Source organism: Pelodiscus sinensis, chromosome 1, assembly GCF_052426305.1.
Source record: "Pelodiscus sinensis isolate ZL-2025 chromosome 1, ASM5242630v1, whole genome shotgun sequence".
Lineage (NCBI taxonomy): Eukaryota > Metazoa > Chordata > Testudines > Trionychidae > Pelodiscus > Pelodiscus sinensis.
In genome coordinates, this window is record NC_143052.1 from 624,807 (window position 1) to 646,039 (window position 21,233).

Below are 21,233 nucleotides of genomic sequence, written 5' to 3' on the forward strand. Positions count from 1 at the left end.
GAGCCTGCCCCGTCCTGCTCACCTCCCTGCACCCTGCTGGGCTGAAGGCTGGTTAATGTTGCTCGCTGTTCTGTCTCAGCCGGCTGCCAGGCCTGTGGCGCCCTTCTCCTCTTGCCCTACGGCCAGCTGACTGCTCTGAACAGCCCTCGGGGGATGCCTAGCCCGCAGAGGGCTCCAGCTGTGGTTCCCTTTGCCGATCCCGGGCAGCCAGACCCTGCCCCGGCTCTGTACCCCCACGGGGACGATTTCGGGTGTGATTAGCGTGTCAGCCCATTTTCTCTCTCCCTGCCCAGGTGGGTGTTGCACTCAGAGCTGCAGGACCCCTGCCCCTCCAGGGACCTCTGAGATCTGCATCTGCGCAGTCCAGCCCCGGGGCAGGAGCAGCAACATGAGGCCTCTGTGGCAAGTAGGTGAGTTGCTGGGCCAGCACTACTGGGCCGGGGGGGGGGGGAGGCTGCATGGCTGCTCTGGGCGGGCACCCAGGTCAGTATCACTGGCGGGGAGTGTCTGTGCAAAGCTGATGTCCTGCGGTTCAGGCCTGACTAAGCAAAGAGGGGTGGAGTCTTGGCGCATGAGCGGTGAGCAGACTGGGCCGGAGCTGGCTCGGTGTTGCAGCGGCTCTAGGTCCTCCACAGTCCTAGCCAGGTGCCTGCGAGACCTCTGGGCGCACCCCTTCCCCTCCCCCAGGCTTGCGATTCCTCCCCCTGCGCTAGGCTTTGCCAAGCTGTGACGGGAGCAGGCTGGGTGTTGCTCCGGGACACTGCTGTTCGCCTGTACTTCCCTACAGGCGGCTGTCAGACGGTGGATCAGGCAGCACGTGTCTCAGGCTGGACACTGCTTCCACGGGAGTCCGACCCCTCTGGGCCTTGCCACAGGGAGCTGCGTGGGATGAAGGGGAGGCTGTGCTAGTGTCTGCCCTCAGGCTTCTCAGGAGTCCAGTAGGATGCCCAGTTCCAGACTGGCTCTGGCCCTGGCTGATGGGTGCTGGTCTGAGTGTAGCCTCAGCAGGGGCAGGTTTGAGTGGGACGTTTGGGACCACGGCTGACCCGGGACAGCAGGTGGGGACTGAGGCACCAGGTTGTCCCCAGGAAGTGACATTCGGGGGTGTTCAGTTGTACATGGGAGAGGGGTGGGACCGTGCAGATGAAGGTGGGCTGTGCGGCACCAGGGTGAAAACTGAAACGTGGCTGGTGACCGTTGTATTCGATTTAAACCAACCCAAGTCTCAGCAGGAGCCGTGTGGGTGTTTCAGCAAACACAGCCGGGAGTCCTGTGGCAGAAGGGTCAGTGTGACAGACCGGGCCGTGTCTGGGCACAGCTGAGGGCGTCCGCTCACGGCAAATTGCTCAACTTTGGGGCACCTTACAGCCCCCAGACTGGTGACCTCTCCAAACAGGCCACAAACCAGTCCCACAGAGCGCTTCAGCAGCCTGCCTGAAGCCTCCCGAGCAAAACCCCTCCGACACCCCAGCAATATCCGTGCCCCAGATGGCCCCAGGCCTCATACACCGGTGGGGGGTCCTAGCACCCAATCCCACCTACCCCGAACAAGTCCTGTCTGGTTCCAAGAAACCAGCCACAGATCCCTGGTCAATTTACCCTCTGGACCTTACCCACAAATCACGCTGAGCCAATCCTTTAGCATCTAACATCTAAAGGTTTATTATTACAAGAAAGAAAAGCCTGAGAGTGAGGTTGTTAAAGGATAGTACATTACATGCATCGAATCTCCCAGTTCTCGATGCAGGCTCTAGCAGAGATGTTACAGCTGCTGCTTTAAAAGTCCTTGTTGCGCATCCTAGGATCAGGATGGGTTCACAGGTCTTTCCAGCTCTTCAATCCCTGCAATGCTGCCTCTGGGATGAAGTGCTGAGCTGAGAACAAAAGATGGAGTCCACCACATGGACTCTTTATCCCTCCTTCCTTGTCTCTTCTTGGCTGCAGCAGGTCACCTGGCCAGCGGCCTATCCCTACGTTCCCTGCTGGCAGCCCTCAGGTGACAGCCCCCATTCTTTAGGTGTGTCCTTGGCCCATTGAGAGCCGTTGTCCCACAGGGCCTCGCTGATTAGCATGTCCATAGGCCGGGCTCTGCCCACTGCTCTACCACATGCAGGGAAATATTCAGTATCCACACAGATTACAGATTCCTACCTCCACACACAGACATTATACAACCACATGACTAGTGTACACAGGATTAGCAGACAGTGAGTTTCTATTCAGCACCCCACATGGCCCCTTCTATACCATTTCTGGGGCCAACACCCCCACCTATGGGTGCAGCAGTGATCTGGCTGCTTCCCTCAAATTCAGTAACGTGACAGTCAGGGCGTCCATTTGTGGGGCTGGAGCGCACTTTGTCAGATGCAGGGAGGGGCACGGATGTAATTGTCACGCCAGTCCCAGTGGGCTAGTCGAGCCTACTCTGAAGCATTTACATTTGCACCCTGCCTTTTTCTTCTTCTAATCGCACACAAGTCTGTTAAAGAACTTCTCCAGTGCCGGGTTGACCCCTTCCCCACATATGTGCACTGCCCTGTGCACAGGCACCTCCACAGGCTGCCCCCCAGGTGTGCACACACCTCATGCACAGACAGGTGAACAGGCTTCCCCCCAGGTGTGCACACACATCATGCACAGACAGCTGAACAGGCTTCCCCCCAGGTGTGCACACACATCATGCACAGACAGCTAAACAGGCTTCCCCCCAGGTGTGCACTCACCTCATGCACAGACAGCTGTACAGGCTTCCCCCCAGACAGCTGAACATGCTGCACCCTCAGATGTGCACCACCCCGTGCACAGACAGCTGTACAGGCTGCCCCCCCCAGGTGTGCACACACATCATGCACAGACAGCTGAACAGGCTGCCCCCTCAGATGTGCACCACCCCGTGCACAGACAGCTGTACAGGCTGCCCCCCCAGGTGTGCACACACCTCATCATGCACAGACAGCTGAACAGGCTTCCCCCCAGGTGTGCACACAACTCATGCACAGACAGCTGAACAGGCTGCCCCCTCAGATGTGCACCACCCCGTGCACAGACAGCTGTACAGGCTGCCCCCCCAGGTGTGCACACACCTCATGCACAGACAGCTGAACAGGCTTCCCCCCAGGTGTGCACACACATCATGCACAGACAGCTGTACAGGCTGCCCCCCCAGGTGTGCACACACCTCATGCACAGACAGCTGTAAAGGCTTCCCCCCAGGTGTGCACACACCTCATGCACAGACAGCTGAACAGGCTTCCCCCCAGGTGTGCACACAACTCATGTACAGACAGCTGTACAGGCTTCCCCCCAGACAGCTGAACAGGCTGCCCCCTCAGATGTGCACCACCCCGTGCACAGACAGCTGTACAGGCTGACCCCCAGGTGTGCACACACCTCATGCACAGACAGCTGAACAGGCTGCTCCCCAGGTTTGCACCGCCCCGTGCACAGACAGTTTCACAGGCTGCTCCCTGAGATGTGCGCGCGCACACACATGCTTGGCTCATGCATTCACCCCTCTGCGCACTCTTTTGCCACCCCCGGCTCCCTCCCGCAGCTCCCCCGCCTGCTGCGCATCACCAGCTTAGCCTCGCGCGTCTCTTCTCAGCAGCCATGAGCCGGGAACTGTCAGGAAACCAGTGGAAATCGCACAGAAAACCTTGAGTTTTGCAGATTTTAGTGTGGTCCCATGAGGCTGTTGCCAGGGTGACAAGCCACGCATCCCCCAACAGGCACTTACACCTGTTGGAGTCTGTGAGTCCGGCCTGGGGCTCCCAGGGGACCCTGACTACGGGCCCATTTCAGTCCCCCAGCCCCTGGCAAGCCGGGGTTTGCCCACTCTTGGGAGGAGAGCCCCAGCCATTGGGCCCCTCCTTGCCCCCTGTAATAGAACGGTTTCTGGGGACACTGCTGAGAGGGTCACATCACGGAAAGTTGCTTAGAAACTGGGCTACTTAGAGCCCACGCCTGGGGGGTTTCCTCTACAAGGCACGAAACCCGGCACACAGAGCACTTCTGTTTGCCACGTTGGCCAGGACGAAGTCTCGCAACCAGCCCCCTGTGCCACTACCAGCACCGCACCTCACACAGGCGAGAGGTTGTGGGAACCAGTCTCATCAAATCCAGACGGGTTCTCCCAGTCCAAAAGGCCCAGCCACATTCCCAGGGCAACTCAGATCTCAGCTCTTACCCAAAAGAGCAGCCTGGGCCGATCTTTTAGAATCTACAGTCGGAAGAGTCATTAACAAAAAAAGAGAGAAACGTTTTAGGGTAAAATTGTTAAAGGAATCAAGTGACATACACCAAATGTAAGGTTCTTGGTGCAGGCTTGCAGCGGAGCTGAAATAAGCTGCTGTCCGGAAAGTAACCCACAGGCAGCCTGACACAAAGTCGTCATAGTATGGAGCTCCCAGGTGGCAACTGGAGACCTGTTGGTCCCCCGAATCCTTGGGCGTTGTCTGGATGGATTGTGTGGGCTGGAAGTACGTCCTTCCACTGCGGTGAGGAGATGGCACGAGCCCCACCTGCCCTTGGCAAAGGCAGGTGTGTTCACCCCTCTGACTGGCTGGCTGCAGGCAGAGGGCAGTGGAAGTCCGGCTCCATGCTGGATAAACAAAGCCATGAAGCTAAGTAAGCGGGGAGGGAGCCAAGTGAACAATCACAGGAGGAGAGAAACTGCCCCCCAAGGAGGCTTCCTTGCGCTCCAAGCCGAGGCGACGGACCCTGGGTAATGCGGGAACAAACCCTCCTTCGTGGCGGGGGCGTAGAGCCCAGCAGCCTGGGGCGTGCGAAGGTTGAGTCCCCCGTCTGCAGGGCAGCGGATTCAAGTAGGAAATCGGCCTGGGCAAAGCTGCTGCGGCGCTAGCGTGAAGGTTTAGTCTCCAGTCTAGGGCGCGGGTTTAGTCTCCAGTCTAGGGCGCGGGTTTAGTCTCCAGTCTAGGGCGCGGGTTTAGGCTCCAGTCTAGGGCGCGGGTTTAGTCTCCAGTCTAGGGCGCGGGTTTAGGCTCCAGTCTAGGGCGCGGGTTTAGGCTCCAGTCTAGGGCGCGGGTTTAGGCTCCAGTCTAGGGCGCGGGTTTAGGCTCCAGTCTAGGGCGCGGGTTTAGGCTCCAGTCTAGGGCGCGGGTTTAGCCCGCTCTTCTATCCTCGCTCGGGATCATCTCTGCTGGTGGCGCCTTAGCTCAGGTTTGATGATTACAATCCCGCCTCAGTGCTGCGTGGGAAACTGGAGGAATGCTTGAGGGGACTGGCTGGAGCCCGGAGCAGCCCCCACAGGGAGGCGGGGGGGATGCACTACGCAGTTGTGACCCCAGCCGCGGTTCCAGTCTGCATCCCCCTCCCGGAGCCATGGCCCAGCTCCAGACATGGGCGGGATAAAGGGGGGCACACAGAGACCATTGCATTAGCGGAAAGCTCCTGAGAGCCACACGTGGTGGCTGCTTGGAGCAGTCACGGTCTGCAAGAGCCTCAAAGGCTGCTGGGCCTGCAGGCTCCCAGACTGAGGAATTGGCCACCCCCCAATTCCTGGTCTCTGTGTGCCTCCCTGAGTGCCAGAATGGGGTGCCCAGACGGGCCTTCCCCCGCCTGGCTCCATGCTCCCCTTCTGTTCCGGGAGACACCACTTCCTGCTGCCTCCCACTTGCTGTGCTTGGCTCCTGTTTTGTAGTCTCTGACCTTCAATTCAGGTACTGCAGCCAGACATGCCAGGCAGCTCAGCGCCTCCGCTGTCCCCATGAAACCCTCTGTACGTAACACCCCCAGCGCAATACCCCCATGCAGCACCCTCGCTTGCTGGGGAGCCTCCCCCAGCCTCAGCCTGCCACTCCATGGAACTGGGAGCCCAAAGGCGTTGTCAGAAAGGTATTGCAGAACTGCTGCTCTCGACATTTGCACACTCGCTGCAGCGCAGACGCAGGCGTGTTACACAGATGGGCACACTTGCATGCACACTCACTGCTGCGCAGATGCAGGCGTGTTACACAGATGGGCACACTTGCATGCACACTCTGCTGCGCAGACGCAGGCGTGTTACACAGATGGGCACACTTGCATGCACACTCGCTGCAGTGCAGATGCAAGCGTGTTACACAGATGGGCACACTTGCATGCACACTCACTGCTGCGCAGATGCAGGCGTGTTACACAGATGGGCACACTTGCATGCACACTCTGCTGCGCAGACGCAGGCGTGTTACACAGATGGGCACACTTGCATGCACACTCGCTGCAGTGCAGATGCAAGCGTGTTACACAGATGGGCACACTTGCATGCACACTCGCTGCAGTGCAGACGCAGGCGTGTTACACAGATGGGCACACTTGCATGCACACTCACTGCTGCGCAGATGCAGGCGTGTTACACAGATGGGCACACTTGCATGCACACTCTGCTGCGCAGACGCAGGCGTGTTACACAGATGGGCACACTTGCATGCACACTCGCTGCAGTGCAGATGCAAGCGTGTTACACAGATGGGCACACTTGCATGCACACTCGCTGCAGTGCAGACGCAGGCGTGTTACACAGATGGGCACACTTGCATGCACACTCTGCTGCGCAGACGCAAGCGTGTTACACAGATGGGCACACTTGCATGCACACTCTGCTGCGCAGACGCAAGCGTGTTACACAGATGGGCACACTTGCATGCACACTCGCTGCTGCGCAGACGCAGGCGTGTTACACAGATGGGCACACTTGGATGCACACTGCTGCGCAGACGCAGGCGTGTTACACAGATGGGCACACTTGCATGCACACTCGCTGCTGCGCAGACGCAGGCGTGTTACACAGATGGGCACACTTGCATGCACACTCGCTGCTGCGCAGATGCAGGCGTGTTACACAGATGGGCACACTTGCATGCACACTCACTGCAGTGCAGACGCAGGCGTGTTACACAGATGGGCACACTTGCATGCACACTCACTGCTGCGCAGATGCAGGCGTGTTACACAGATGGGCACACTTGCATGCACACTCTGCTGCGCAGACGCAGGCGTGTTACACAGATGGGCACACTTGCATGCACACTCTGCTGTGCAGACGCAAGCGTGTTACACAGATGGGCACACTTGCATGCACACTCTGCTGCGCAGACGCAAGCGTGTTACACAGATGGGCACACTTGCATGCACACTCGCTGCTGCGCAGACGCAGGCGTGTTACACAGATGGGCACACTTGCATGCACACTCGCTGCTGCGCAGACGCAGGCGTGTTACACAGATGGGCACACTTGCATGCACACTCGCTGCTGCGCAGACGCAGGCGTGTTACACAGATGGGCACACTTGCATGCACACTCGCTGCTGCGCAGACGCAGGCGTGTTACACAGATGGGCACACTTGCATGCACACTCACTGCAGTGCAGACGCAGGTGTGTTACACAGATGGGCACACTTGCATGCACACTCACTGCAGTGCAGACGCAGGCGTGTTACACAGATGGGCACACTTGCATGCACACTCACTGCTGCGCAGATGCAGGCGTGTTACACAGATGGCCTGACTTTTTCTTTAAAATGTACGAATTGTTCTGTATTTTCTGCATCCCCATATCAGTACTGGCAGGTCCTGTTGCTGGCCAGCTGCCTGCCCAGCAGTGATGACTGGGGAGGCCCTAGGCCCACACACAGAAATTTGGGAGGGGGGGGCGGTGCTTTTTTTTGTAAATGTGGACCACAAGCGTGTGAATGCACCCCCCCGATGGGGTTGCCAGGTGTCCAGTATTGTACCGGACAGTCTGGTATTTGCACGCTCTGTCCGGTAAAAACAATCAGAAAATACTGGACATGTGCAATTTTTTTGTGTTTGTTTTGCTCAACAACTTTGGTTCCCCCCCTTTTTTTCCTTCAACAAAATTTTTTTCCTGGTGGTTTGTTTTTATTTTGGGGGGGGGGGGGGGATTCGGTATTTCTGGCAACCCTACATGGTATCCCAAGTAAGCGTGCTCCGGTCGCCTGCAGGGCTGGCTGGGGAACGGCCCAGCCCCACCCGCGGCCTTGCTCCTGGAGGAGAGAGGGAAATCAGCCCCAGCCGGAGTACACTTACTTGGGGGACAGTGGGGGGTAAGTCTGCACCCTTCGCACTCCCCCTGTGGATGGGCCTGGCTCCAGGGGCTGATGATGACGGTGGGTGTGCAAAGCTGACGATGGAGCAAAGCTGCAACCTGTGGGGTGGCCGCATCCCCTGCTGGTCCATTAACCCAGCTCTTGCTGCATGCCAGCTCTCGGGGGTGGGGGGCGGTTCTGGACTGGTGCCTCGCGCGGGGGCTGGGCTGGGCCAGTGCCTTGGGCAGGGGCTGGTCCCAGCTCTGGGGTAGGGACTGTATTGGTACCTCAGGGTAAGGCCTGGGCCCAGCTCTGCATGTTCTATCCTGCCCCACCTGGCCTGGCTCCGCGTACTCCCATCTGTCCCTGTCCGCTGTCGTTTTCCTGCCTGGCCCCACACATTCCGTCCTGCCCCACCTCTCAGTCCAGCCCTGTCCTGTCTGTCCAGTGCCCGGTTCATGCCCCTCCCTGTGGGGTGACAAACAGCCCTGCGGTGGGGGTGGGGGTTTCCTCTGGGCACGGAGCAGGAGGAAGTGGAAATCACGGCTCTGGCAAGGTGCTTCCTGGCTGTGCAGATAGTCTGGGGAAGGCGCATCCTGACTCGCCTGGTGTGTGTCCAGATTCCCTGCGAAACACACATGCGTGTGCGCGCGCACACACGTGCCTGCACACGCACACACCCTTGCACATGCACACACAGTTCTTCCCTCACGGGGCACGCCCCACAACACACACGCACACAGCAGAGGCATAAACAGGCCCCCGGTCCCGCTCCGCCCAGCGTCACGCCTTTGCCCCGGCTGGGGCCGTGCTTCCTGTGAAGGACCAAAGGGTCCGCGAGGGGCCAGCCCTGCTCACGAGGTGTCTGCCTGGGGAGGCGGGTTCTGTCCAGTGTCTGGAGCCAGGGCAGGCCAGAGCTCTTCCTGGCAGGAAAGGGGCCGAGCCAGCGGCTGCAGGGTTCCTTTTGGCTCTGGCCCTGAGTGAGGCTGGGAGCAGGAGCCGCGGTGGAGGTAAGGGGGGTGCTGGCTGGGCTGGCCCTGAGTTCTGGGCAGGGCAGAGGGCCTCCCCGGATGAGATAGGAGTTGGGGGGGGCGGCAGGAGAGACCCTCCTGCTTTCTGATGCTGGCTACTGTGCTTCAGGGGCCCGGCCTTCTAAAGCGCCGGCGCCGCTCACGGAGTTATCTCCTCGGGCAGAGCCCCCGTTCCCGTCCCGGGGAGCTGCCAGTCCAGCCAGGGTGGCTGCTCCCGTGCTGGGCGCTCTGCCCCGGGCTCCCCTGCTGTTGGGCTGGGCCCTGGCTGGCTCTTGCCAAGGGCGGTGCACAGCGCAGGGGGTGGCCAGGGGAGCTCTCGGGACACGTCCAGCCACGCGCTTGCTCGGGGGGCCTGACCCAGGGCCGTGCGCTCAGCTCCTGCGTGCGGCCGGGAAGTGTCTTCTCGCTGGCAGGGAGGCGGCAGCCCGGAGAGCGGCCTTGCTCCAGCCTCCTTCCCGTTCACTAGCTGCTCCAGCCGCCGGGGCCTGCCTGCCGCGCTGGGCGTGGGGCGGGGGCAGCGGGAAGGTGCTGGAGGGGGCAGGAACAGATGGGAAGAGGGGGCTGAGAACAGTTTAACTGGGATTTCATGGTATGCAAAGTCGGTTGATGAGGAAAGATTCAAAGAGCGAACAACGTCAGGCAGTGAGGGTGTAGGTACAATCAGCTGCATCCTGGAGCTCCCCGACGGTATAAGCGTCACCAAGAGCAACTGTTGTGAGTGAATTCTACCTTCCCCCAGCCCACGCACACCCACCCACTCACACGTACATGCAGCTGCACCCCTCACATCCCCACACGCACACATCCACAGACACAGCACATCCACACGCACACATCCATAGACACACACACATCCATGCACATACACATAGACATGCACACATCCCCACACACAGCACATCCCCCCACACACAGCCATAGACACACACACATCCACACGCACACATCCACAGACACAGCACATCCACACGCACACATCCACACACTACATCCATGCACATACACATAGACATGCACACATCCCCACACACAGCACATCCCCCCACACACAGCCATAGACACACTCACATCCACACGCACACATCCATAGACACACACACATCCACACGCACACATCCACACACTACATCCATGCACATACACATAGACATGCACACATCCCCACACACAGCACATCCCCCCACACACAGCCATAGACACACTCACATCCACACGCACACATCCATAGACACACACACATCCACACGCACACATCCATAGACACACACACATCCACACGCACACATCCACACACTACATCCATGCACATACACATAGACATGCACACATCCCCACACACAGCACATCCCCCCACACACAGCCATAGACACACTCACATCCACACGCACACATCCATAGACACACACACATCCACACGCACACATCCACACACTACATCCATGCACATACACATAGACATGCACACATCCCCACACACAGCACATCCCCCCACACACAGCCATAGACACACACACATGCACATACACATAGACATGCACACATCCCCACACACAGCACATCCCCCCACACACATCCATAGACACACACACATCCACATGCACACATCCACACACTACATCCATGCACATACACATAGACATGCACACATCCCCACACACAGCACATCCCCCCACACACAGCCATAGACACACTCACATCCACACGCACACATCCACAGACACAGCACATCCACACGCACACATCCACACGCACACATCCATAGACACACACACATCCACACGCACACATCCACAGACACACACACATCCACACGCACACATCCATAGACACAGCACATCCACACACACACACCATCCATGCACATACTCATCCCCACACACAGCACATCCCCCCACACACATCCATAGACACACACACATCCACACGCACACATCCACAGACACACACACATCCCCCTACACACATCCATAGACACAGCACATCCACACACACACACCATCCATGCACATACTCATCCCCACACACAGCACATCCCCCCACACATCCATAGACACACACACATCCACACGCACACATCCACAGACACACACACATCCACAGACACACACACATCCACACACGCCTGTACCGGGGGCAGGGGGCGGTGTTAGAAGGAATCGTATCGCCTGCGTCACTTTGGCCTTTGCTGCAGAGGAGTCTGGGGCAGGTGCCCATCAGTTGTGCGGCCCCAGGCCGCTCTGACCACACGCTTCCCCCTCTCCAGTGTATCCAGCTCTTCGCGCCTCAGCCTCGGGTGGGAAATCCGGCGCCCTAGGCTGGAGGACGGAGAGGCCAGACGCTCCGTGGGCTGCTAAATCCAGGCGCTCTTCCTCTCGGCTCCAGTCGGAATTTCTCTGGCTGCAGCTCCCTCGCCTGGCTCTTGGGCTGCCCGCTGGGTGGAAGCTGGGGGCAGGCTATGTGGACGCGCCCCACAACCGCCTGGAGAGGGGCAGCAGCCAGTGCTGGGAGCTTGCTAAGAGTTTGCCCCCTGCTGTCCCCTCCAAAGGCCAAGGGCTCAGAGCCATCCCCTGCTCCCTGCACTAAGCCTGGAGGGTCGCCCCCCCTTGGTGCCTCCTGCCCACCACGCCGCCCCCAGCCCTAGGCAGGGTCCCCAAGAACCTCCAGCAGCACAGGAGAAGCAGGCACACGGCTGATACATGTGGGGATGAAAGGAATGCAGTGTTACTGACATGCAGCAGGGGCCGGGCGCATGTAGGGCTGGGGGGCAGGGTTATAGATGTGGGGGGCCGGGCACATGTAGGGCTGGGGGGCAGGGTTATAGATGTGGGGGGCCGGGCACATGCAGGGCTGGGGGGCAGGGTTATAGATGTGGGGGACAGGGTTATAGATGTGGGGGGCCGGGCACATGTAGGGCTGGGGGGCAGGGTTATAGATGTGGGGGGCTGGGCGCATGCAGGGCTGGGGGGCAGGGTTATAGATGTGGGGGGCAGGGTTATAGATGTGGGGGCCGGGCGCATGCAGGGCTGGGGGGCAGGGTTATAGATGTGGGGGACAGGGTTATAGATGTGGGGGGCCGGGCGCATGCAGGGCTGGGGGGCAGGGTTATAGATGTGGGGGACAGGGTTATAGATGTGGGGGCCGGGCGCATGCGGGCTGGGGGGCAGGGTTATAGATGTGGGGGACAGGGTTATAGATGTGGGGGGCCGGGCGCATGCAGGGCTGGGGGGCAGGGTTATAGATGTGGGGGCCGGGCGCATGCAGGGGTTGGGGGGCAGGGTTATAGATGTGGGGGACAGGGTTATAGATGTGGGGGCCGGGCGCATGCGGGCTGGGGGGCAGGGTTATAGATGTGGGGGACAGGGTTATAGATGTGGGGGGCCGGGCGCATGCAGGGCTGGGGGGCAGGGTTATAGATGTGGGGGCCGGGCGCATGCAGGGCTGGGGGGCAGGGCCAATGTAGAGCACTCCCCCACAGAGGGATGTACGGCGCCCGTTGTCCCTACATGGGGTTGTACCGTGCCCGTGTGCACACACAAAGGAGAAGTAGGGCCTGAGGGGAGAGGCTTAGACCCTGACTCCGGAGGCTTCCCAACTCGAAGCTGAAAGCCCCTCACTCTGCTGGTGCCCACCCAGCGCCTGCTCTGCTCCCTGTTGTGAGTGCGCAGCGTGTGTGCCAACCCGCACAGCTGCATCCCCATCATGTTCCAAGGGGGGAGGGCGCTGAGGCGAGGGGTGGGGCTGGCTGCCAGGGGGGAGGGCCCTGAGGTGAGGGGTGGGGCTGGCTGCCAGGGGGGAGGGCCCTGAGGTGAGGGGCGGGCCTGGCTCCCAGTGGGGGAGGGCCTTCAGGTGAGGGGCGGGGCTGACTACCAGGGGGGAGGGCCCTGAGGCGAGGGGCGGGGCTGGCTACCAGGGGGGAGGGCCCTGAGGTGAGGGGCGGGGCTGGCTCCCAGTGGGGGAGGGCCCTGAGGCAAGGGGCGGGGCAGGCTACCAGTGGGGGAGGGCCCTGAGGCGAGGGGCGGGGCTGGCTACCAGGGGGGAGGGCCCTGAGGCGAGGGGCGGGGCTGGCTCCCAGTGGGGGAGGGCCCTGAGGTGAGGGGCGGGGCTGGCTGCCGGGGGGAGGGCCCTGAGGTGAGGGGCGGGGATGGCTCCCAGTGGGGGAGGGCCCTGAGGCGAGGGGCAGGGATGGCTCCCAGTGGGGGAGGGCCCTGAGGCGAGGGGTGGGGCTGGCTACCAGTGGGGGAGGGCCCTGAGGCGAGGGGTGGGGCTGGCTCCCAGTGGGGAAGGGCCCTGAGGTGAGGGGTGGGGCTGGCTCCCAGTGGGGGAGGGCCCTGAGGCGAGGGGTGGGGCTGGCTACCGGGGGAGGGCCCTGAGGCGAGGGGCGGGGCTGGCTACCGGGGGAGGGCCCTGAGGCGAGGGGTGGGGCTGGCTACCAGGGGGGGAGGGCCCTGAGGCGAGGGGCGGGGCTGGCTCCCAGTGGGGGAGGGCCCTGAGGCGAGGGGCGGGGCTGGCTACCAGGGGGGAGGGCCCTGAGGCGAGGGGCGGGGCTGGCTGCCAGGGGGGAGGGCCCTGGGGTGAAGGGTGGTCAGCCATGGCAGTGGAGGGGTGGGGCGCCCTGGCAGCTGGCTGTGCCCTGGGATTCCTGGAAAGGGAGCCAGTGGTTCTGTGGGGTGCTGAGGTGGGGGTGGCACCTGCCGGGGATCCCTCCAGGAGACCCAGCCCCCCCCCCCCCCAGCTGGCTTTGAACTTTCCTTCTCTCGCCCTCTCTCCTCACACATACTCTGGTTGCCATGACAACACCTTAAACTAACACTCGCTCCCCAGGCTGTGAGGGGGGCTGAGTTTGCAGGAGAAATTTATCTTCCTTGTTCCTCTCCCGAATCCCCTCCGCCCCCACCCCCAGCACCGCTCGCTGGCTGGCTGGCTGGCTCCCGGCGCTCGCTAGCGCTGCTATGGTTACTCCAGCCTCGCCATCCTCTCCCTGTGCCGTGGGAAGGCTCTGCTCCAAAGGTAAGAGCCGAGCTGGCCCTGCGGGCACGGTGCCGGGATTGGGGCTGCCCGGCACGCTAGCCACAAGTGGTGTTTCCTCAGCCTGGCACGGGAGAAGGGTGGGGAGCCTGTCAGCATAACGAGCATGGGCACGGGCAGAGTGGGGAGCGCATGTGCTGATGGACGAGTGTGCCAAGCCGTGTGCGTGCCAGGCACTAGCCAGCCTGTCTGCACGTGGGGGATGTAGCCCAGTTGGTTCGGGGGGCTTGTGCAGGGGGCCGGGGGCATATCTTCATAGGACGCATGTGGGAGTGCTTATCTTGCTGAATGGGGGGTATGTTTGCACAGGGCACGTGTGGGAGGATTCATGCTGGGGGAATACAAGTCGTGCTGTCACATGGCAGGAGTTGGTGACTAGGTGCCATGCGTTCATGGGGTACACATGGGAGTGCATGCGCTGCTGACTAGGGGCCATGCGTTCATGGGGTACACATGGGAGTGCATGCACTGCTGACTAGGGGCCGTGGTTTCACGGGGTACATATACAGTGCATGCGCTGTGAATAGGAGCCTCATCTTCACAGCACATACACAGGTGTGCATGGTGAATAGGGCCAGGGAATTAATAGGGGACGTGGAATTATGAGTGCTGGTGAATAGGGGCCATGCTTTTACCGGGCATATATGGGAGTATGCGTATCAGTGAGTAAGGGCCGTGCTTTCTCCAGGCACACATGGGAGTGTGTGTATCAGTGAGTAAGGGCTGTGCTTTCTCCAGGCACACATGGGAGTGTGCGTATCAGTGAATAAGGGCCGTGCTTTCTCCGGGTACACATGAGAGTGTGCGTATCAGTAAGTAAGGGCCGTGCTTTCTCCAGGCACACATGGGAGTGTGCGTATCAGTGAATAAGGGCCGTGCTTTCTCCGGGTACACATGGGAGTGTGCGTATCAGTGAGTAAGGGCTGTGCTTTCTCCAGGCACACATGGGAGTGTGCGTATCAGTGAATAAGGGCCGTGCTTTCTCCGGGTACTCATGTGAGTATGCATCTCAGTGAATAAGGGCTGTGCTTTTTCCGGGTATATATATGGGAGTGTGCGTATGGGTGAATAAAGGCTGTATTTTCACCGGGATACATGGTAATGCCTATGCACTGGTGAGTAGGGCTCATGCCATACCACAGATGGAAATGTGTGCACTGGTGAATGGGGGATGTGAGTGTTTGAATAGTGATAGGGATTGGCTTTCCCAGGGCGCACATGGAAGTGCTTGTTCTGGTGAATTGTGGCTGTGTTGCACAGGGCACCAGTGTGACGGCGCGTTGGGGTCCCCCGTCTCCTGCACCCCGAAATGGCACAAACAGACTGCACCAGCCGGTGGAATAGAGGAAGTTTATTGCCTCTCCAGGATACAGCGCAGCACAGATGGAATCTGGTCACAGAGCTGGGCTAGGATGCCTCAGGCCCCCTTGAGATGGGGGAGACTGGGCCCCTAAACTCCAGCTCCTCCCCCTAGGCTGTCTCCTCCATGCTCACAGACAGCCAGCCACCAACTAACTAACTTCCAGCCCTGCCCCCCAGCCAGGGCAGCATTCCACCTTCCTTTGTTCCTCTCCATGGGGGGTGTCTGGCCACTGGTTCAACAAGTTTGGCATTACCTTGGCCTAGTGAGGTTTTCCCTGCTGGGTCTTGCTCCAGACAGCAGGGGTCACCACAGCCCAGCAAGTACCCCCACTACGTCACAACCAGTGGCAGTATGTATGTTAGAATAGGAATTGTTCTTGCACATGGCACACATGGGAGCGTGTGCTGGTGAAAAGGGGCTGTGCACAGGGGAAGCAGCAGAGTTGTTTCTCAGATGCAGGGTGCCCTTTGGAGGGTCTGTGATATTGAGGGTTTCCCCTTGTGGGTTGTGGTGCACGTCTGAGTGCACATGCACACCCTGTGTCTGTGAGTAGGTGCCCAGGGTGTTGTTCTCCTGTGAGCGTAATGTGCACGGGCTCCCTGCATGCCACCCCATTGCCTGCTCCAAGCATTCCAAAATCACTGGCAGGGCCACAAGCCTGGAGAGATTGTGCCAGAGTAACTACTGGGACCCTCGTATTTGCCTGTCTGAGTCTGACCCTTCCAGCTGCTCTCAGGTCCCGCGTTGGGCTTGTCTCTGCAGCACATGGGCCATGCTACCGCTGTGTAATTGCCTCCTTGTGGAGCTGGGCCAGGTGTGTGGGTGTGTGCTTGTCTGAGCATGCATGCGTGCCATCATGTGTGCATGTGTCTGTAAATTCACTGCCCTAGTCTCTCCAGGGGAGAGAAGTCCTGTGCAATTGGGGATGGGGAGAGGTCTCCAACCAGGCTCCCTGCTTCCCACCACCTCCTCACATTGCTTCCTCCACCTCTTGCGCTTCTGGGACTGCTCCAGAAGGCGAGACGGTGGCTCGGGGAGGACTTGCATGGCCCCATGTGCATGTGCGTGCTTCCTGGCACGCAATGCATGCACATAGCAGGATCCTGCTGAGGCGGAAATGGGGACACTCGTGCTGAGACCTCTGCTACTTGGCAGATAACCTGGCACCTGGGCCCCTCCTGGGCCCTGTCCTTAGGAGAATTCTGGTTGTGCCCCCAATTTGAGGGCCCTGGCACGGAGGGGGATCAGCTCTGGGGAAGCAGACTGGGTTAAAGCAGGAGTCCAGCCTCTGTCCCTGGCTTTCAAGCCAAGGCGGGAGCTCCTACAGCCCTCAGTGATGTGCAGACTACGTCGGTCTGTGGCAAAGCATTGTGAGAAATGTGGCTGAACATGGAGGTTAGTTTGTGCTCCTGCCTGGGGCTGTGGGGAAAGGGGATGGCTAGTACATGAACAGCTCCTGGGGAAGACTGAAGGGAGGGATTGTGGGCAGGATGCCTTGGTGTGGCGAAAGGCCCAAGGGGCAATGAGGCACTCGGGAACCAACCGTCCTGCAGGCATCCTCTCTACTCGGGATTTGTTCTCCTTTTGTGCGTTTTGTTTTCCTCCTCAATTGATTGCCCACGTCTCTTCTGCTTATTGTGTGTGCTCAGCACCCTGCAGGCAGCCACCTGCCCGGGCGGCCCATGCACCCTCTTCACACTCATGTCATTGGCCAATCGCCGTGAGAGAGGAGCCGCCAAACCTCCCTCGCTAGCCGTGTCTGGCAGCTGGGGCATGTGTGTCTGGTCACACCAGTTCCTCTTTCTCCCAGAAAAAGTTTCTTTACGCTGCTGTCAATTTGCGAGTTGCCCTGGTTAGCAGTCATTTGAGGAGTGGGGCTCGCTTGGCCTCTTCTTTGATTGTTTTGACATTTGGCTTTTACTTTGTGTCACTGACGCTCGTGACTGGGAAATGCCGACGTCCCGGGATTTAAATGTTGCTCTGGCTGTAAGTGATCCCCACCCCTGCAGTCTGAAGCATTTGAGGGAGTGGGGTAAGATGCAGGAGTGGGATCAGGAAATCCCGAAAGGTGATGGTTAGACACACGCTGATGGAAGTGGCACTACATCCTCTCTCTCGGGACTCAGCTACTTGGTAAGCAAAGCCTTCGACTCCGGTGTATCTTGGAGTGCCCCTCTAGAAAATGTTCTTCCAATGACTTGGGAAGATGCATCGTGCTCTGTCTCTGCTGCTGTGCAAGAGGTGGAAGTCAGACAATCAGCGTTCTTCAAAGCTAAGAGACTTTCCTCATCAAGGAGACCCCAGTGCCTAGCCTAGACCAGTCTGCTTTAAGGTGGGTGCCTAACTGATTGGAAAACCATGCTCCGAGAGTGGTTATCAATGGTTGTCAGCCAGTCTGGAAGGTATATTGAGTAGGGTCATGAGGGATCTGTTTTGGGATCATAAACGATGTGGCTAATGGCAGAGAGAGTACATATCTAATATGGTTGCAAGCGCTTTGTGGGGCAGGATTAGAATTCAAAATGGTCTTCACGAACTGGAGAAATGGTCTGAAATAAACAGGATGAAATTCAGAACGGACACATGGAAAGTACTCCACTTAGGAAGGAACAATCAGTCATACACACACAGAATGGGAAGTGACTGCTGAGGAAGGAGTACTGGAAAAGGATCTGTGTCTTATAGCAGATCGCCAACTAATCTCAGTCAACAGTGTGACACTGTTGCAAAAGAAGCCAACATCAGTCTGGGATATATTAGCAGGAATGTTCTGAGCAAACCACAAGAAGTTATTCTTCCACAATACTCAGCACTGATTAGGCCTCGGGTGGAGTATTGTGTCCAGTTCTGGGTGCCACACTTCAGGAAAGATGGGAACCAATTGGAGCAAGTCCAGAGGAGAGCAACAGAACCGATTAAAGGGCTAGAGAACATAACATGCAAGGACAGAGTGGGGGAAAATAGGTTTGTTTAGCTTGTAGAAGAGACGATTGAGGGGGCACATAACTGTCTTCAAATGCATAAAAGCTTGTTATAAAGAGGAAGGTGATAACTTGTTCTCCTTAACCACTAAAGGAAGCACAAGAAGTAATGGGCGTAAATTGTAGAAAGGGAGGTTTAGGTTAAACAACATGAAAAACTTCCTATCATGGTAGTTAAGCACTGGAACAAATTACCTAGAGCAGTGGTTTTCAACTATTTTTCATTTGTGGGCCCTTAGCATTTCTGAATGAAGGTATGGCCCCTTTTGGAAATCTAGAGGTGAACCTGGCAATTACAGACCAGTATGTCTAACGTCAGTACCGGGCAAATTAGTTGAAATAATAGTGAAGAATAAAATTGTCAGACACGTAGAAGAACATAATTTGTTGGGCAAAAGTCAACATGGTTTCTGTAAAGGGAAATCCTGTCTTACTAATCTATTAGAAAAAACCATGAAATGGTCTGGTAGCACTTTATAGACTAACAAAACTCATAGATGGTGTCATGAGCTTTCGTGGGCACAGCCCACATGTAACAGACTAACTTGGCTACGTCCTGAAGCTCCTAATCTGTTAGAGTTCTTTGAGGGGGTTAACAAACATGCGGCCAAGGGGGATCTAGTAGATATAGTATACTTGGATTTTCAGAAAGCCTTTGACAAGGTCCCTCACCAAAGGCTCTTGTGTAAATTAGGTTGTCATGGGATAGGAGGGAAGGTCCTTTCATGGACTGAGAACTGGTTAAAAGACAGGAAACAAAGGGTAGGAATAAATGGTAAATTTTCAGAATGGAGAGAGGTAACTAGTGGTGTACCCAAAGGTCGGTCCTAGGACCAATCCTATTCAAAACGATCTAGAGAAAGGGGCAAGCAGTGAGGTGGCAAAGTTTGCGGATGATACTAAAGTGTTCAAGATAGTCAAGACCAAAGCAGACTGTGAAGAACTCCAAAAAGATCTCACCAGACTGAGTGATTGGGCAACAAAATGGCAAATGAAATTTAATGTGGATAAGTGTAAAGTAATGCACATTGGGAAAAATAACCCCAATATGATGGGGGCTAATTTAGCTACAACTAATCAGGAAAGAGATCTTGGCGTTATCATGGATAGTTCTCTGAAAACGTCCACGCAGTGTGCAGCAGCAGTCAAAAAAGCAAATAGGATGATATGAATTATAAAAAGGGATAGAAAATAAGATGAAGAATATCTTACTGACCCTATATAAAACTATAGTACATCCACATCTTGAATATTGTGTACAGATGTGATCTCTTCACCTCAAAAAAGATATTTTGGCATTAGAAAAGGTTCAGAAAAGAGCAACTAAAATGATCAGGGGTTTGGAACGGGTCCCATATGAGGAGAGGCTAAAGAGACTGGGACTTTTCAGCTTAGAAAAGAGGAGACTGAGGGGGGATATGATAAAGGGCTATAAAATCATGAGTTGTGTGGAGAGGGTGAATAAAGAAAAGTTATTTACTTGTTCCCATAATATAAGAACTAGAGGACACCAAATGAAATTAATAGGTATCAGGTTTACAACTAATAAAAGAAAGTTCTTCTTCACACAGCGCATGGTCAACCTGTGGAACTCCTTGCCAGAGGAGGCTGTGAAGGCTAGGACTAAGAGGGTATGTCTACACTACAAAGTTAATTCGAACTAACAGCCATTAGTTCGAATTAACTTTGATAGGCGCTACACATGCGAACCGCTAGTTCAAACTTAATTCGAACTAGCAGAGCGCTTAATTCGAACTAGGTAAACCTCATTCCACGAGGACTAACGCCTAGTTCGAATTAACTAGTTCGAATTAAGGGCTGTGTAGCCACTTACTTCGAACTAGTGGGAGGCTAGCCCTCCCCAGCTTTCCCTGGTGGCCACTCTGGGCACCACCAGGGAAACTCTTCTGCCCCCCTTCCGGCCCCGGAGCCCTTAAAGGGGCACGGGCTGGCTACGGTGCCCGTGCCAGGTGCAAGCCTGCCACCACCCAGCCAGCAGACCCTGCACCTGGCACGGCTCGAGCCAGCCACCCGCTGCCACCCAGCCCTCCGCCTCTTCCCGGGACCAGGCTGGCGGCTCCCGGGAGCCTGCCCAGGTCCGCAAGAGGCGGGTGCCCACCTGGTCTAGTGCAGACATCGTGGACCTCATCCACGACCTCCGCACTAGGCACAGGAAAGTGGCCGGCTAGGGCAGGAGAGCTGCCAGCCTGACCACCCAGGAGCAGGTGTGCATGAAAATCAAGGTGGTCCACTGAGACCCCCGACCCTGAGCCCTGAGCTTAGAATGTCCGTACTGGGTCAGACCAAAGGTCCATCTAGCCCAGTAGCCTGTCTGCCGACAGCGGCCCACACTAGGGACCCTGGAGGGGATGGACCGAAGACAATGACCAAGCCATTTGTCTCGTGCCATCCATCTCCAGCCTTCCACAAACAGAGGCCAGGGACACCATTTCTACCCCCTGGCTAATACCACTCCATGGACCCAACCTCCATGACTTTATCTAACTTCTCTTTAAACTCTGTTCTAGTTCTAGCCTTCACAGCCTCCTGTAGCAAGGAATTCCACAGGTTGACTCTTTGCTTTGTGAAGAACAACTTTCTGTTATTAGTTTAAAGCCTGCTACCCATTCCTTTCCTTTGGTGTTCTCTAGTCCTTCTATTATGGGAACTAATGAAGAACTTTTCTTTATGCACCCTCTCCACACCACTCATGATTTTAGAGACCTCTATCATATCCCCCCTTAGTCTCCTCTTTTCTAAGCTGAAAAGTCCCAGTCTCTTTAGCCT

At 57.4% G+C, this 21,233-nt stretch overlaps 1 protein-coding gene across 1 annotated transcript in view; it reads left to right on the top strand.

Annotated features, from left to right (window-relative positions):
* The first annotated feature begins 8,900 nt into the window (after positions 1-8,900).
* Positions 8,901-21,233, top strand: part of SHANK3 (SH3 and multiple ankyrin repeat domains 3) — a 780,355-nt gene continuing 768,022 nt past the window's right edge. The window contains exon 1 of the mRNA XM_075914851.2: positions 8,901-9,056. The gene's annotated coding sequence lies outside the window, so the exon portion shown is untranslated. The remainder of the gene's footprint in view (positions 9,057-21,233) is intronic.